Here is a 19,356-nt window from a genome sequence, read left to right as displayed (position 1 = left end):
CGGGACTGCTGTTAAGCATTTCTTCGCAGGACCAGGCTCAGCCAAGATTGGCTCTTCATGGGCACCTTTCTGGACTACTCTTTTCTAACTCTTCTGCTATCGCTACTTTGTTGCCTTTCCTTTTTTCTCAGTTCTTCAAGGGCAATTGCGGGCCAATTCTTCACTTTATTCCACACGATTTTGCTTTTTATCATGTGGTGCACGATATTCTCAGGAGTCACACGTTCGTTGATACTGATTTCTATGTCTTTTCTTTCTGCTTTGAGTTTCGGGCAGTAAAAGAAAATATGCTCTGCGTTTTCGCTGCCATTTCCGCAGAATGAACATTCTGTTGCGTTATCGACCGTATTTATACAGGTAATCTCAAAAGCATCCGTGTCCGGTCATGAATTGCGTCAGGTAGTAATCAGAATCGCCATTCTTGCTCTCTATCCATGTTTTCACCTTTCTTATTAGCTTATATGTCCACCTTCCATTTTCTGCTATGTCCCAGCGCCTTTGCCACTCACATAAACTTTCCTCCCTTTCTTTATTTCGCTCCTCTGTGTAAGACGCCTCCTAACGATTCTTGACTTTTCGTAGACTCTTTTGAGCTCTAACGCCCGCTATGACCCCAGCCGCCTCGTGTGACACCGTGCGGAATCCACATATAACTCTTATTGCGTTTAATCGAGTCAGAGATCTTGTTTTCTTTGCGTATGTCTTATTTTGCATTGCTGGTCCCCATATTGGCGCCGCATACATTAGCACCGATTGACTCACTTTAGCCAAGAGTGCTCGCTTGCCCTGACTTGGTCCTCTAATATTAGCCATCATCCTGGATAGAGCCAGCGTTATTCGCATTGCTTTTGCACATGCTTTTTCAATGTGCATGTAATAATTAAGCCGCGTGTCTATTACAACGCCTAGGTATTTTAATGACTGCTGAGTCGTTATGCTATGTCCATCAATATTAAAAGTAGCATTTTCTACTTTTTTCCTGCTGGTAATTAGCAYTGCTTCCGTTTTATGGGCTGCTAGTTGGAGCTTTTTTGTCGTGAGCCAGCTCTTAATTCTTAAAGCAGTGTCTTCACATAAGCTTTCTACTTGACCGATTTCTTTCCCTACCACCGTTACCGCAATGTCATCGGCGTACCCGATAATTTGGACTCCTCTTTCAAATGGTAGTCGAAGCACTCCGTCATAAAACACGTTCCACAGCAGTGGACCTAGCACTGCGCCTTGTGGTACCCCTCCCGTCATCCTGTACTGTTTTGGTCCCTCATCGGTATCATAGAGCATTCTCAGCATTACTTCGGTGTTCTTTTGCATTCAAGAGCGTTCATTATGTAAGGCCAATAAGCAGAATTGAATGCATTTTTAACGTCAAACGTTACGACTGCGCAGTATTCTTTCGTACCATACATCCACCTCGTTCCTTCGATACCCTTGCTTGCCACATTTGTCACTTTTGTGATAACATCGATGGTTGATCTGTGCCTACGAAAACCAAATTGGTTTTCGGCGAGTCCTGGATGTTCTTGCTCCAGAAGCTTCTCCAGACGTACGCATATTATTCTCTCCAAAATTTTTTTGAGCGTGTCTAGCATGCAGAGATGGCGGCACGAGTTTGGTTCTCCAGCCGGTTTGTTTGGTTTCTGCAAAAGTACTAAGCGGAGACACCTTCTTGCAGACAGCGGGTAAAGAGCTGTGAAAAATGAATGTCATACGCACATATTTACATGTGTACGCATATAAGTATGTTGGTTTATGTAGGCATTAATTGTTCGACAATGTCATACACATATGCATATGGATGTATGTATGTACATACATATAGCAGCAGAGCGCGCACACTTTTTACTGATAAATGATACTATCACGATTTGAATTTGAATTGTACCTACATATGTATGTAACTATGTGCTGATATGTAGATACGTATGAAAATTGAAATGAAATGCGATTTACATATAATATTGTTGTAATATATTATTATAAGTATTTTAGGATATTATGATAGTATGTCATATATGTATATACATATATAGCATATCTACATACTCATATGTAAATTTATAATATATTATCAAACATAAGAAATATTTAATAAATAAATTAACTGAAAATATTGTTTTGAAAATCGTACAATTTAAGCAGAATGTTATGAATTATGCATATATTCATAGATATACGCAAAATGATAATCATATCAATTAATATGATTGCATGTAAACGTATAGAATCATATGCAAAAGGCTAACATACGTCTGTAATAGCAATGTATATTTCTGAGCATAATTTTCATTGAATGCTCAGCCAGAGAACTTAAAACATAGAGAAGGTGCAAATTGAATTTTGTATGATTGATAGGGAATTCACCATTCTCCCTGCTATTTAGAAGAATTGAGCACGTTCTCTGGCAGAAATATATGTAAAACGACTGAATTCATGCGAGAATGAATAAAGAGAGATGCTTTGAAGAAAAATATACAAGGTCACACAAAGAATGTAAAGAAGCATTCTCTGAGTAACATATGCGTGATCTATTTTTTCATTTCAGAAAAATGGTAAAAATGTAAATTTTTTTTTTACAAAATCGTGGAAAATTAAATAAAAAATAACTTAATTTTATTTTTGAACTTTTAAATTATTTCAAATAAATTATATTTATTTCGACTATTACAAAGTGAAGTAAAGTGATTTTGTTCAAAATGAACTTCATTTCTTCAAAGAAAATTGATGGCCTTCATGAATTATGCATATTCGCATTATTTCGTTACCATTTCCATATTTGTAGCAAAAGAGTTTCTATGGCATATACATACTTACGTACATATATATTATTTGTTTGGCACATTTGTCTGTACGGTTGCGAAAGCAAATGCGAGCCACATACATATGTACATACATTCATATTAATAAGTGCCGCACTCATCTTTCGCATCTCCGTTGTCACGGTCAACCAATGGCCGAAGCTCTCCTTTTGTCAAAGAGTCATCACAACGTTGTGTTGTTAGCAGAAAATCCGAGCTGTGCCGAAAGAAACTAACAAACGATCGCCGATTGTTACCGCTTCCCTTGCTGCTCGAACAGCTTCGCGAACAAGCTAGCGTATATATGTATGCATATGTATGAGCTTGCATACAAATCGTCGCAGATTTTTGCGAGCCACGGAAAAATATTTTAGACTAGACAAATATTGTAAATCGACAACAGCTATGTTGCTACTTTTCTCACTTCGTTCTTAGAACAAACACCAGAAAGATGTTCAATTTACGATTTTTAGCTTTTGCCATCGTCGCGAAAAGACGCTTGTTGGCAAAGRCATGCTCGGGGTGATGTTACGGCGTCTGTTTTTATGAATGAAGGGAGGTCGTCTGTAGAATTTGCGCCTGCGTTTATGAATGAAATCGTTTTTGTTGTAAAATTTACTACATTTCAGCTTCGACTAATTGTTATTTTTGTTGTTTTTGTAGAACAATGCTTAAAGTTTTTGTTGGTGACATATTCACATGTGTACGCATATGTATGTTTGTATGCTTGTGCATATTTGTTCGGAAGTGTATTCAAATATATGTATGTATGTAGGTATAAGTATATATGAATGTATGAACATGCAGATCAATGCGCGTTCAAGTAATAATTATATAATCATTGATAAAATCATTATTAAATTTTTGAACGCGAACATGTGTGTACATACATTCATATGAGCATGTGCCTAGATACCTAAGATTAATATGATAGAAGATGTATGTATATGTATATTGTTGTGATAAATTTAATTTCTATTAGTAGGAAATATAATACAAAAGTATTGATTAGTATTATAAGCGTATGTAAAAACATATGTAAAAATCAAATAAAATTATTAAGTATGCAAGTCCAAAGTGGCTAAAAATATTACTATGTATGCATTCATACAAAATTATACTCGTATCATAATTATTTTTACATGCCAATATGGAAATGCCGATGGCAAAACGTCAAAGCATACATATTTGCATACATTGCGATTCCGAAGTTGAAAGCAAAAATTGAAGCATGAAAATATCATGCTGTTGTTGTTGGGAGTATCATAAGGAGCATGCATACATATATTTAGGTCTCTTCATATTCTTGGGTATATGAGACAGAGAACACAATAAAAAATGTAAGAGAACTGTATTTGTACGCATTTTTCGCTGTTATAAGTGGAATAACAAAGAACTTATTTTCCTTCAATATGCTGTACCTATATGATATCTCTTCATATTCTCTGTTGGAGTATGTGAGATAACTATTAAAAATGTTAACATTTCGCGTCGTGAATTTTGTGGTTGTGAGGTGAATTCCCTATCACAATCCTATAAAGTGTTCGACATCGAACCTGCACCTTCTCTATGTTTTAAGTTCTCTGTTCTATGTTTATACATTCTCTGTCTGATGCTACTTGAAACCATTATTATTTTTGTAGAACAATATTTGTAATTTTTGCGGGTGACATATCTACATGTGAACGCATATAAGTATGTATGTTGTGTATGCATTATTTGTGTGGGAATGTCATACGCATATAAGTATGTATAATGCTATTTCAAACGATTGTTGTTTTTGTAAAGCAATGTTTGTAGTTTTTGGGGGTGACATATTTACATGTGTACGTATATGTATACGTTGTGTATGCATTATTTGTGTGGGAATGTCATACGCACATATTTATGTACATATGAGCAGCGCGCACTTGTTATTACTGATAAGTGATAATATTGTATGATTTGAATTCGTAAAAGCAAGCATAAACACATATGATTATGATACATGTGAATATACATACGTACATACGTAAGTTTTGAATGATAAAATATACGATTTACATATGTACCTTTATCACTATTGTAATATATTTAATTTTTATAATTACTATAGTTTGTTATATAAATACATACGTAATGAATGTATCGAAATATAAGTAAAAGAGCGAACATATGTACGTCTGTTAGCGCAACATATAGTTTTGAGCATAATTCTTATTTCACGCTCAGCTCTGTTCAAACGAAAGTGTTAAAATTTCTCCTGCTGAGCTGGCAGTGGTGGAACTCCTCCATCTCGACCGAGTTAGCCAAAAATATTTTTACGATCTCCTTGCCGTGAACATTCTCTATTATAAAAGTTCTCTGTTTATAGAGAAGGTCCAACAACGGACAGCTAGCTAAGAAGGAAAAATCTTAACAGTGGAGCGTGAACAGAGCTGAGCATTCAATGAAAATTATGCTCAGAAATATACATTBYTATTRCAGACGTATGTTAGCCTTTTGCATATAATTCTATACGCTTCCATGCGATCATATTAATGGATATGATTATCATTTTGCGTATTTCTATGAATATATGCATAATTTATAACATTTAATAAATATTTCTTATGTTTGAGAATATAATATAATTTCATATATGAACATGTTTGTAAATATGGTATATATGTATGTACATACATATGTACATGAGATGCTTTCATAATACCCTAAAAAACTTAATATATTAACATAATATTGTATGTAAATTACATTTCTTCATTTAAATTTTCAAAGGCATCTAGATATTTGCATATAGTTACATACAGATGTATGTACATATGAAACTGCAATTAAAATTCAAATCGTGATATTATCATTTATTAGTAAAAAGTGTGCGCACTGCTCTATATGTATGTACATACATACATCCATATGCATATGTGTATGACATTGCCGAACAAATAATGTATACACAAACCAACATATAAATATGCGTACCCATGTAAATATGTGCGTATGACATTCTCACGCAAATGATGCATACACAAGCCCACATATATACATATCTGTGTACGCATGTAAATATGTCTCCCGCTTAAACCACCAATGTTGTTCTACAAAAGCAACAATCGTCTTCAATAGCATCAGCAGCGTTACAAGTCAATATGGCAGCCAAGTCGATGCCCGAATTTGTAGAAAACCACACAACAACAATATTTTCATTCATGAAGCGCACTTTCAGCAGGCAAACTTGCTGCATTCATAAAAACAAGTCCCATTACATCTCCCCGAGCATGCCTTTGCCTATAGGAGTATTTTCTCGACGATGACAAAAGCCAAAAATCATAAATTTAACAATTTCTGATATTTGTATGAGAAGGAAAAAGCGACAACCCCGCAAATATAAGTATAGAATAAAATTGACAACATAGTTTAYTTGTCGATTTTCAAGTCAAGAAATGTGCCAAATAAAATATTCAATATTCCTCTGATTTATGTGTACAGTGAATCCCGGTTAAACAGTATTCCGCTTAAATGAAAATTATTATGTATATAAATACATATTGTATGTACATATATCTCTTATCAAACCTATATTAACTAATAATTAGGTAATAATACAAATATGATTTTATTATATATTTCTGCGGATCTGTAAGCGTACATTCCTTAACATCGGAAATAGCATAAGTTTTCTCATTTAACACTGAAAATGCTCAAATCTGGTATTTTCGTGTCCACTGATGTTAAATGTGGTGAAACACGCTAATAATTTTTCTGTGGTGTGCTGAAATACGCTCATCCAAAATAGTAAATATCCCAAAAGTGAAATATCCCTAAATTCTCCACATCGTGAACCTTCTCTATTAGTTTGCGTTATCTAACAATAGTAATAAGAAGACTGCATGTATTGAATCGTCTCCTAGTACATGTGTTCCGTCAGTACTGCAAAATAAATCGGATCCAGCGCTGATCCAACTTAATGTGAAAGCCTTTTTTGCGCAGGTCAAAAGTATATCTTACCAAGATGGCCCTAAATCAAGGAAATTTACTGAAGCAATTGTGAAATATATTATAATGGGCAACAAGCCATTTTCCAATGTAGAAGGAAAAGGTTTTCTGAGTGGATGAAAAACATGAAACGCTGTCTTCAATTTTCGAAGAGTATATTCGTAAGTGCGACAGTTATTGCCTAACGCCTAATGCCTAGTTATGGAGATAATGAAAAATCAGTCGTTCCTTGGGGTAAGAATTCATTTTTTGGACAATTTATGTTTGTTCAGTGGGACGTTAGGAGTAATCGAACTGCACGAAAGTCATACAGCAGCTTATTTAGAAGAAACTATGTTTAAACTTTCCAACGAGTGGAACGTTTCCATTAATTAAGTTTCTGCTTGTGTAACTGATAATGATTCAATCATGATAAAATTTAATAGAAGCTTGTTTGACGAAAAAAAATATATTCTGTTTCGCACACACGCTTAATTTGGTTGTAACGCAATCAATAGATAAGTCCACGGAAGTATCAACTTTGATAACTAAGGTGCGCGACGTTGTTAAGATTATTAAAAGAAGTGTTATACCAAGTTATACCAAGAAAATGATTCTTGACGTAAGAACGCGATGAAATTCATGGTTTTATATGTTAGAGATATTTGTCCAGTTATCCCCTATTTTAAGTGAAGTACTGCTCACTCGCCCAGAAGCACCCTCTAGGGTTAATGCCTCCGAGCTGAACAAAATTAAGGAGATAATTGAATTATTAAAGTGTTTTGAAATTATGACCAGGGAGATTTCGGCTGATACTTACGTTACCATTAGCAAGGTTATACCTTTAGTAGCTGTTTAACTGAAGCTCTGACAAAGATTTCAGCTCAAAACGCTATTGGAGGAAAGCTAGAAAGTGAACTGCAAAAGAACATGAATAAGAGATTTGACTAACTTGAATTTAATTCAGTTCTGGCGTTGGCTACTGTATTGGATGAGATATTCAAATTTCTGCATTTTAAAGACGCACTGGCTAAAAACAAATCAAACATAATTTCCTAAAGTATACAAATAATGGCGTTAGTACGTCGGAATCTTCGGATGAGTGTGCAACAGAAAACCCGTTTGATATTTGGAGCCATCTTAAACAGTTGGCCCACCAAACTATGAAATGTAAGTTTTCCAATTTATCTGCTATTACAACAACGGAAGTTGAAGTGCAAATGTATCTTGGTTCAGCTGTTGCTTCTACAATTCAGAATCCAACAGAAATGTGCGATGATATGAAAAATGTATTTCTTGAATTGTATAAACAAGCTTCCAAATATTTATCCATTGTGGCCACTTCAGCTGGAGCAACGATCACACAGCAAAGAAATATCTTGACAGTGAAAAGACTTTCCAAATTGTTATTTTTAAATTCTGTTTTAAATAAATAATTTATTGTTTGTTCAAAAACTATTTGTATCTTTTATTTATTGAGAAAAGACTTTAATAGGTAGCTAAAATATCTATCAATTAAAGGCGTACTGCTGTATTTCTCTTATTTATGATTCTGAAATAAGCTTTTTAAGGGAACTGTGGCATTTCAAACTCCTTACGTACAGCCGCAACCGAAACCATTGGTTGGCACGAGGAGTGCCGTGTCGCAGCGGATAAAAAACTGGCTGCTAATCTCGCAAAGTTACGATCGACCACTCACGTGCGGGATGGAATAGATACCGAGAGTTGAAGAGAGAAGCGAGACATATTTTCAGACAGAAAAAGAAAGAGGCCAAAATGCGTGAGTACAGAGAGCTTGATAAGCTGGCCGACAGGGGTAATGCTCGAAAATTCTACGAAAAAATGGGGCGGCTTACAGGAGGTTTCAAGACCGGAGCATACTCCTGTAGAACCCCCAAAGGTGATCTAGTCAATGATGCCCAGAGCATAATTAAATTATGGAGGGAACACTTCTCGAGCCTGCTGAATGGCAGTGAAAGTGAAACGCCATTGCCCGACCATTAAGAAGTTCAAATAGCAATTACTCGCCTGACCGGCCGAGTTATTCAAACACGGCGGCGAAGAACTGATAAGGAGCATGCATCAACTTCTTTGTAAAATATGGTCGGACGAAAGTATGCCCAATGATTGGAATTTAAGTGTGCTATGCCCAATTCACAAAAAAGGAGACTCCACAATCTGTGCCAATTACCGTGGGATAAGCTTCCTCAACATCGCGTACAAGGTTTTATCCAGCGTATTGTGTGAAAGAATAAAGCCCACCGTCAACAGGCTGATTGGACCTTATTAGTGTGGCTTTAGACCTGGAAAGTCAACAACCGACCAGATTTTCACCATGCGCCAAATCTTGGAGAAGACCCGTGAGAGGGGAATCGACACACACCACCTCTTCGTCGATTTCAAAGCTGCTTTCGACAGCACGAAAAGGAGCTGCCTTTATGCCGCGATGTCTGAATTTGGTATCCCCGCAAAACTAATACGGCTGTGTAAACTGACGTTGAGCAGCACAAAAAGCTCCATCAGGATCGGGAAGGACCTCTCCAAGCCGTTCGATACCAAACGAGGTTTCAGACAAGGCGACACCCTATCGTGCGACTTCTTCAACCTGCTGCTGGAAAAAATAGTTCGAGCTGCAGAACATAATCGAGCAGGTACCATCTTTTATAAGAGTGTACAGCTGCTGGCGTACGCCGATGATATTGATATCATTGGCCTCAACACCCGCGCCGTTAGTTCTGCTTTCTCCAGACTGGACAAGGAAGCAACACAAATGGGTCTGGCAGTGAACGAGACTAGACAAAATATCTCCTGTCATCAAACAAACAGTCGTCGCACTCGCGACTTGGCACTCACGTCACTGTTGACAGTCATAACTTTGAAGTCGTAGATAATTTCGTCTATCTTAAAACCAACGTAAGCACCACCAACAATGTCAGCCTTTAAATCCAACATAGGATAACTCTTACCAACAGGTGCTACTTCGGACTGAGTAGGCAATTGAGAAATAAAGTCTTCTCTCGACGACCAAAAACCAAATTCTATAAATCACTCATAATTCCTGTATACGGTGCAGAAGCTTGGACGATGACAACAACTGATTAGTCGATGTTGCGAGTTTTCGAGAGAAAAGTTCTGCGAAAGTTCTTGCGTGTTGGCCACGGCGAATATCACATTCGATGGAACGATGAGCTGACGACATTGATATAGTTCAGCGTATTTAAAGACAGCGGCTACGCTGGCTGGATTATGTTGCGCGGATGGACGTAAACACTCCAGCTCTGAAGGTATTCGACGCTGTACCCCCCGGAGGAAGCAAAGGAAGAGGAAGACCTCCACTCCGTTGGAAGGACCAGGAGGAGAAGGACCTGGCTACGTAGCGAAAAGAAGAAACGACTGGTGCGCTGTTATTAACTCGGCTATAATCGAGTAAGCGGTGTCTACGCCAATTAAGAAGAAGAAGAATTATATACGTTCAAAAAGTTAAAAAATCCATCGATGTTTCAATGGCCGGTGTTTCTGATTACGACGTTGTTTGAAGAAACATCGATACATCGAACGATTGCTGTTTCATTGCACCATGTTTGCATCTCTACCGTTTAGTGATTAGTGACTAATCGCAAATTGAGACTTTAGTGATGAACACATAGAGCGCGACACGACATGGCAGCACGACAGTGAACTGTAAATGGCGTCATGAATCCTTCTACATAAGCATTTGTAAGAAGGCAGCGACATAACAATGGCCGGCATGTACGTAAGACAGCTGTCCATTTTACACATACACAATTTCGTTGCGGCCATACTGATACCTTTCACCTCAATAAAATTGTACTTTTTTGTTCTACAGAATCGTGATATTAGGTAACTTTTCGTAAGATAGCACAGAAATAAAACTAATCAGCGATAATAGCAGCATCTTTAGAATTTTATGTTCAATTGAAGATATCATCGATTATTTAACAAGTAACTAAAGCAATCTATAACATATTCATGATAGTTGACGGATTCAGAATTGAAACCGATAAATAAAAGTAGTAAGGGTTATTAATTCAGATTTTATTGGTTTGATGTTCGGAACAGAATATGTACCGGTTTTGGGAGTCACGAAAACCAATTTTATCGGGTTTGCTATCAGAAACAAAGCAATATAATAGTCGCTGACAGATTTGCAATGTTAGTTAAGAAATCAAGTTATTTTATTGTTACGAATTAATTTATATTTATTTCTATAGGAGAAGGCATAAGAATAAAACACGAAATGTCATATTTTTGGAAAAAAATGCGGATATTTAAAGGGGGAGCCTGCTTTAGAGGCTTCAAAAAATCGAAATTTCCAGGGTTTATAAAATTTTTTGGATATTAAGTCTTTGATATTTTGCCTTTGGGAAGTAATTGCCCAATGCATCTTGCATGTATATTTGTCGAATGGCGGGCAGTATGCGGCTAGATGAGTTAGCGCTCCCTCCTCGACACCACACACGAATACATCACATATAAAGACAACAAACGCAGCAACATCATACAGTTATTCAGTTATACAGCGTATTCACCACTCAGAAACCCTTAAAAGGATCAGCAGTAACGAGCAACGGCCCTTTTTTTTGACAACTCAAGTTGAGGAAATCTCCAACGAATACCTCAATTCGCCATTAAGAAAATTTTGGGAGTTAGAAGAACTCCACCCCGTATCAATTACAACCCCGGAAGATCGGTATTGTGAGAATTTTTACAAAACCACAACTACCCGATCAAATGATGCCCGGTACGTCGTACGACTACCACTATTCGCATTCCCACACCTCTTCTATCCGACAGTTTCTAGGTATGGGAAAAAATCTACTTAAAAAAGGCGAGCTGAAACCAGAATATAATAGGGTCGTAGAAGAATACCTTCATTTAGACCATATGGAGGAAGTCAGCGCTGGCGAAAAAATCATACAGAGTAAATACTACTCGTTTTATTTGCCACACCATGCAGTAGTAAAACCAGACAAAAAAAAGTAGGTAAGAGTCGTTTTCAATACGTCAAAATCCACTAGTTCGGGGAATTCCCTAAATGACATTTTATTTACGACACCCACGCTTTAACCAGACCTAATGCTGCTTATCTTAAATTGGCGTATCTTCAACTACGTATTTAACGGGGACGTCGAGAAAATGTATAGACAAATAGTCGTACATAAATACGATCAAGATTTTCAACGAATTATTTTCAGAAAATCCCCCAATAGTCCACTATTTAAATTAAAAACAGTTACCTTGGGACTTAGCCATTCGGCCACTGCACGAATTGACAGAAAACAATAAGTCAGAATTTCCACTGGAAATCCAGGTGTTAAAAACGCAGACGTATGTTGACAACATTTTGTCTGGAAATCACAGTCTTCCATAAGCATACGAATCCTTATCACAGGTTATAAGGGCCCTCAAAACCGCAGGGTTTCCACTGAAAATGATTACTGCAAATCTTTCAGATATAGTAAAACATATACCGAAAGAAAACTTGTTGGACACTATATTCATTAAATACGAAAAGGCAACTACAACAAGGACTCTGGATATTCAATGGAATGCGATATCTGACCAGTTTTTCTAATAAATTAATAATAAATTCTATCCTTAGTGGTAAAACTTTTCGACCCCGCAGGATGGCTTTCGCCAATTATGATACAAGCCAAAATCCTGATACAAGAATTATGGCTAGATGGGACCGACTGGGACGAACAAGTAAAACTTCTTCGTTTTGAAAAGTGGTCACAGTTCGCGAACAATCTAAACGATATCTCACAGATACAAATCCCACTGTGGGTAAACTATTCCCCCGAACACAAAGTCGAATTACACGGCTTCTGTGACGCCTCTGAGAAGGTTTACTGTGCCACTATATATGTCCGCACACAAAGCGATAGCGCGATCACAAGCCACTTATTAGTAGCTAAGGCTAAAGTGGCTACTCTAAAAACGCTAAGTCTAAATCGACTTGAGCTTTGTGGCGCTCTACTACTAGCAAAATTGGTTTCCGTAGTGCAGACCCACTTAAATATAAGGAAATACAGATTGCATATCTGGTCCGATTCTGAAATAGTTCTAGCCTGGTTGGAAAAACCCCCACACGCATGGAAAACGTACATTTTAATCGTACGTCACAAATACTTGACCTGGCTACGTGCTGACAATCCTGCCGATTTAGGTACAAGAGGGTGTAAGCCGCTGCACCTTGCCAGCACCCCCCTCTGGTGGAATGGCCCCGATGGTTAACAGAATCTCCCGATTCTTGGCCAAAAACGCCCACGCGCAATATAGCTGCCCCAGAAAGTCGAAAAATCGACTGCTTTCACGCAACATTGGATGATAATGACATCCTTGAGCGATTTTTATCGTTCCCTCGTTCCCTTCGAGTTATCGCCTACGTGCTAAAGTTCATAGAGCGCCTCAAAAATAAAATTAAAGGAATTCACCCAGAATCTAACCAATGACGTAACGTGCGAATGGTAGGCTTGCTAACTCAAGCCCGACGTACAAAGAACGCTACCCCTTAATTATAGCAGAGAAATCCCAACTTGCCACATTACTCCTCAATTATATCCACTTACTCATGCTTCACGCTGAACATCGCCTAATGCAGCTATAGTCCGTCAAGAGTTCTATATTCCTCGTCTTAAGCCAGAAAGATGAAGAGAAGAAGAAGATAAAGAAATGCGTTTTCATGTGCAAGATCTGCACTATGCACAAGCAGAAGTTGCGAACACAGATTATGGCAGCACGTCTACCGGAACGCTGCAACTTCGCTTTGCCTTTCACAGTTACAGGTGTCGACTTTGCCAGGTGTTTGACTTTCAGATAAAGGCGTCCATGCTAAGGTCCCCCTCTAATGAAAGGCTATGTGGCTGTCTTTGTCTGTTTTACGACAAAAGCAGTACACCTCGAGCTGTGTACGAATCTGACAAGGGAGGCTTTTCTCGCGGCATTCGCTCGCTTCGCCGACCGACGCGGCTTCCCATCAAAACTGATGAGCGATAATGGTAAAACCTTCATTGGAGCCCAAAGAATCACTGAAAAGGAGTTTGTGGATTTTATCAAACAAATCTCACCAGAGATTGTACAAAGGTATGCTCCCCAAGGTATTGGCAAAGCGCTCCTCACATGGGTGGTTTATGGGATTCAGCAGTTAAAAGCTTTAAATCCCATTTCAAAAAAGTATCTGGAAACTACAAATTTGAGTAAGCTGTTCTTAATTCACAGCCACTCACAACCCTCTCGCAAGATCCCTCTGACTTCACAGCCCTGACATCAGGGTATTTTCTCAAAGGAGCACCCATTCTGGCCATATGTGAACCAGGCGTGTGGTCGCTATTCTTGTTAAATCAATGGGAGAGAATAAAAATTTTCCATCACGATTTCAGCCGGAGATGGAAGGAAGAATATATAAAGGATCTGCATAAAAGATACAGGTGGAAGAGTCCAGAAAAGGCGCCAAAGCTTGGAGATTGTGTCATCATTCGTGATGACTGTCTACCCCCTACCGTATGGCGGCTCGGCCGCATAGAAAAACTACACTTCGGTTCTGAAGGTCATGTGCGAGTTGTTGACCTCCGCACTCAAAGCGGTATGTTAACAAGACCGCTCGTGAATCTTTGTTTTCTGCCATATAGTAACGAAATCGCATATAATAAAAAAACCGCCGATGTTCCCGCGAACAAAATTGAAATATCCAATAATTAATCGATAATCCTGCAAATAAAACCTAATCGAAACTACTAACGAATCTAACCGCAATGGTCGATCCACATGGCGACCTATTCTTGCCACATACCGTGGCACAATCGTCATATAAATTTGCAAGCAACAAATTTGTAATTATAATAACTTCTTTATACACATCAATATGGATGAGGTGAGATCCACCATTACTGTGCCACACCCTGGGGCAGCTTCAGCGCCACGAAGCCCAGCGGCAAGGCCTCCTGCAACCGCTCCTCGTAGTGGTACGCGACCACCCCCACCCTCCTCAGCACCAGCCGCGGAACCTACGCGCAGCCGATGTCCCCTGTGTCGGCACTTTCATCAGCTATAGCATGCAGCATTTTCCGTGGCATGCAGACTTTACAACACCAGAAGGTTGCTCTGGCTCACGGACACTGCTTTAATTGTTTGGCGACGGCACACAACACGCAGGAGTGTACATCAGTCACCCTCTGCCAACTGTGCAACCTGCCACACTACACTATGCTCCTATCGAGGCGAAATGAGGCATCATCACGACGTCGACAGGCTCGGACGTCATACCACCGCTCTACTGGCTTCAACAGTGTTGCTGCCATGCTACAGCAACTACAGCGACTGCTAGGCTAATATTTGCCTAGGGGGGCCGGGATGGATAGATGAGTTAGCGATCCCCCCTCAACACACGTCCTTGGACGATAACACCCCACACCAACTCGATCCACACACGAATACATCACACATGAAGACAACACACATGACAGCATCATACTGTTATTAAGTTATACAGCGTATTCACCACTCAGCAGCTCTTAAAAAGATCAGCAATAACGAGCAACGGCCCTTTTTCGATTCCCGTTCGTAGCGACAACATTTTTCCGGCGGTCCGTAAGAGCGAAGCGAGTGCTGACAACAACGTGTTTTTTTACAAATAAAATAAATCAAAGTTTTTTACTCAAATACATCAAAGTGGTTTTTTTGAAATAAATTTAAAGTGCTCAAGTGAAAGATTCAAAAGTGTTTTGCGGAAATAGCTTAAAGTGTTCACCTTAGGGAATTCTGAAATTTGAATTGAAACAAGTCAAATATGTTTCATTGGAATAATTTGAAGTTTGGAAAAGTATCCCCAAAACGGTGTAGTGAACGGTAAAGAATCCCGGGTGAGACACCCAATCGCAACAAGCGTCGTGGAAGCAGAATAAGTGAGTAAAAAGTATGCATGTCGCAATTTATATCGGAAACAAAAAATTCAAAGAGATTCATATTTGTTAACAACTTATGTTCTAGTTGTTCAAAAAAAATTTAAAATTTCGAAATTAATAATATTTGAAAAAATGTGGTTTTTGACCAAAAAAATTTACTCAATGTTCTTTAAGCAAATATTCAAACTTTCTTAAGGTTTTTTTAGTTTAAATAGAAGATAATTTAAAGCCAAAGATAATAAATTTTGCCCCAATTCCATACGACGTTTAGTTTTTTTTCTATCCTGCCAGCCATTTAAGAAAAAAATTAAAAACCCAGAAATCGTGCGTCAAAGTTTTTGTTTTCTGCCCAAGGGCTCATATATCTGCTAGACGCTCAGTCACTATTTCCCTTCTAGCTTCGGTAATGTTTCGAATTCCAAAATATATAACTTTGGCACATGTTCTTAAATAATTTTTAAAGAGAATTAAGGAAAAAAATATCGAGTTTTAGAAGCTTCCCCTTAAAGAAAATTGCAAAAGTTAATTTAACACCCAAATGCGCCTTTATTTATTCGATAAATGTCATCAAGTTTTGTCACATTAGTAAACAGCTGATTCGAATATTCGTTTTGCGTATGTTTGAAAAGACGAAAATCTAAACAGATTCCGTGACACCAATGAAAATCAGGGGTCGAATAGTTACACCCGCGATCGTATACCAATGAATGGAATATCTCATTAAAAATTAAAAAAAATATATATATGTTTAAGTGAACAAAATTTTTGCATTTTTGTTTACATTAAAAATAAAATTATTTACAAGGTTAGGGATATATACATTTTTGAATTAAATATATTAAAGAATACTTTATTTGATCTCTTATCGCTGGGTCGATTGCGGTGAGGCGGTTGGCTAACCCGGTGGCTGTTTGTTGTGTGTGCTCAGAATCGCAATTTTGTGGGTCAAAACTTATTTTAAATTTTATGCTGATGTTACGTAATGTGACACAAAAGTTATGAAATCTTCCATATTTGTGGAATGATACCCTCCTCTCTTTTGATATATTCTAAAATTCTCCAACGTCGTTTTAAGATTCCTATGCTTTGTTCAACGATACATCTACAAAGGAAATTTTGTTAAGGAGGATTCATAATTTTTTTTTTTATATTTGAACATTTATATTTTTATTATTGAACAGTTCTGACAGTTCCACATTTTTTGTGACCTAAAAATAAGATCCAAAACAATGTAGAATTTAAAAACTATTGTGAAATGAAAAAGCAATAAAATCCGGGAGTTTCTGTTGCAACTATATATTGAGATTGTGTGGATGGGACAAGCAGTTTGTACAGAGACTTTTTGATCTGACAAAATTGTTCCTTTCATTAACATTACATTTTTTAAACTTCCCGCAAGTTTTTAGCTTATGTCCTCCTGTACATAGTTTGCATGACGTGTGTTTATTTTGTTCAGATGTGAACGATTGTGTTTTGAAAAAAATTCTATGGAAGCTAAGATTTAGTCGTGTTGAACATTCTTAACTCTCACTATTTTTTTGTCTACCCTTTCAATTTGGCAAGTTAAGAAATCTTTTATTTGCTGCCACGTTGAAAAATGAGAGTGATTGCTCCCACTAAAGTAAAGATTTTTTGGTAATGCGGCGGTACATATGTTTACCAAAATAGGATCCGAAATGTCTGTGGGGATATTTTGTGCCGATAGAACCGACAAACAATTTGAAATAGTGGATTCTAGTTTAAGAATTCTTCAGTAGTTTCTTTTTGAATTTTTGGCAAGTTATTAAGTATCGTTACTTGCGTGTCCATCAATATCTCTCATTTTCATATCTTGATCTTAAAACTTCCCAAGTTTAATTGAAAGTATCGTCATTTAATACGAACTGCTTGACTATTACGCATGCTAGGTCTTTAGTTTTGTATCGATATCGATAAAATTTTTGCGCTTTTGGTTTATGTACATGATTGTAAACATGTCCCAGAAGGACGGCCTGTGTTCATAACCTCCATGAAATATTTCTGTATCTCATGCTGGCACTTAGAGATGAATGGCTGAACTTGCCTCTTGGGCATCAGTTTCTACTATTGCATCGTAAGCAGTTTGGAGGCGTGTCTAAAAATTGTCAATAGATTTATTATTTATTTCTAGTAGTATTATTTATTTGTAGGTGAAGATGCAAATCGAGTGCAGCATGTAATCAAGCTGTCAATCTCAGCTTAGAAATGCTTAGAAATCGCCAAATTGGACTTTCAATATATGTACATTTGTATGTACAGGTATGTACAAAGGTAAGTAGTATGTGAAATATTTAATTTGTTCTACAAATGCTGTTTTTATTTATATAAGTATTGGCAAATATATTCCAATATGCAAATATAATTCGCGTTTAGAAATATACGCGAAAGCAAGAATGCTTTTGTTCTTTTTTATTCTTTGTTCTTATTTCTGCCTTTTGCTTACTTTTTTGAAATAATCGATCTCACAGCTTAGTAATGTGAAGCGGTATTGCCAGAATAATTTCCAAATGAATATTTGAATTATTTTTTTTTCCTTTGTCTTTTATGTACACGAATCGAACCGTTTGTCTTCGAATCAGAGAGAGAGAACAACTTCGAATCACTAGCGATCAGCTTATACATGGTTTGTTTATAACGTTCACATTAGCAGAAAATATCCGAAGTGACGCATAATCATGCTTCACTGTTTGAAATGATCGACATCATTCGGGTTGCATATCATCCCCTAAACACTAATTTACTCGTGCACTTCTGTTCTATTTGAAATACATATGTATGTATATACATATGTTACATATACATATACATTACATATACAAACAAACGAGCTTATCCGTCCGTGTGGATATTTTCTTAGCGCTGTCCGGGAAAAATTAAATAGATTTTTTTATTTAAAAATCGAAGCGAAATTATACAATGAAAGTATGGGAAATTAATTAAAATTCTTTGTGTACCTTAGGAAGATATATGTACGAACTCGATTGAATTTCCATTTTTTGTCTCACATCATTTAAATTAATTAAGTAGAAAATTTGCTGTATTTCTAGATTTACTCCTAGTTTACACACATTTTCACATCGATTCAAACAACCGTCGCAAAGCAATGTATTGACATGATACGTTTTGAACCGACGCCAGCCATACCGTTTACTAGATCGTGATTGCCGAAGAACAGATAGAAATCAGTTGACGCTAGCGGATACGCGAATTGATCAACTATGGTGTTTATGATGAACGGAACTGATTTGATTGTGTTTTTGGGACGAGTGTTTCTTCTGATTTAATCATACTCGTTGGATCTCTCTGGTCATACATACTTGTAAGTATGTACAATGTAACAACATCTTCACAGTCTCTGCATCCGCATCGTATATCGTTACACATATGCTTCTTTGAATAACAGTCTCAAATTATGACTCAACCTTTTCATATTCAGTTACAACTAATATATATATATTCATATATACTACTATGATGAAAGTGAAAGGAATCTTTAATTTATACTTTGCGTGTTTTTCGAATCGGTGAAAGTAGGATGGAGTCATGTGTAGAAGTTCACGCAAGTGAGGAAAGTTTTCTGATCGCCATTCACTTGGGAGTGGCCAGAAACGATTCTTTTACATATGACTCAAGCAGCTCACGACTTCCGGTCCTTGACCAAGTAT

At 37.3% G+C, this 19,356-nt stretch overlaps 1 long non-coding RNA gene across 2 annotated transcripts; it reads left to right on the top strand.

Annotated features, from left to right (window-relative positions):
• Nucleotides 1-17,672: 17,672 nt before the first annotated feature.
• Nucleotides 17,673-19,177, top strand: LOC108971706. 2 transcript variants are annotated; one of them, XR_001993568.1, is made up of 3 exons: nucleotides 17,673-17,765; nucleotides 17,842-17,962; nucleotides 18,739-19,177. It is a non-coding gene; the product is annotated as an uncharacterized LOC108971706 (long non-coding RNA). The 2 variants fall into 2 exon arrangements; XR_001993567.1 differs by having other exon boundaries at nucleotides 17,826-17,962.
• The last annotated feature ends 179 nt before the right edge of the window (nucleotides 19,178-19,356 follow it).

Source organism: Bactrocera latifrons, unplaced genomic scaffold (genome assembly GCF_001853355.1).
Source record: "Bactrocera latifrons isolate USDA-ARS-PBARC rearing strain unplaced genomic scaffold, ASM185335v1 scaffold_355, whole genome shotgun sequence".
Taxonomy (NCBI): Eukaryota; Metazoa; Arthropoda; class Insecta; order Diptera; family Tephritidae; genus Bactrocera; species Bactrocera latifrons.
The sequence above is the reverse complement of the archived record's forward strand: the minus strand, read 5'-3'. Positions and strand labels throughout refer to the sequence as shown.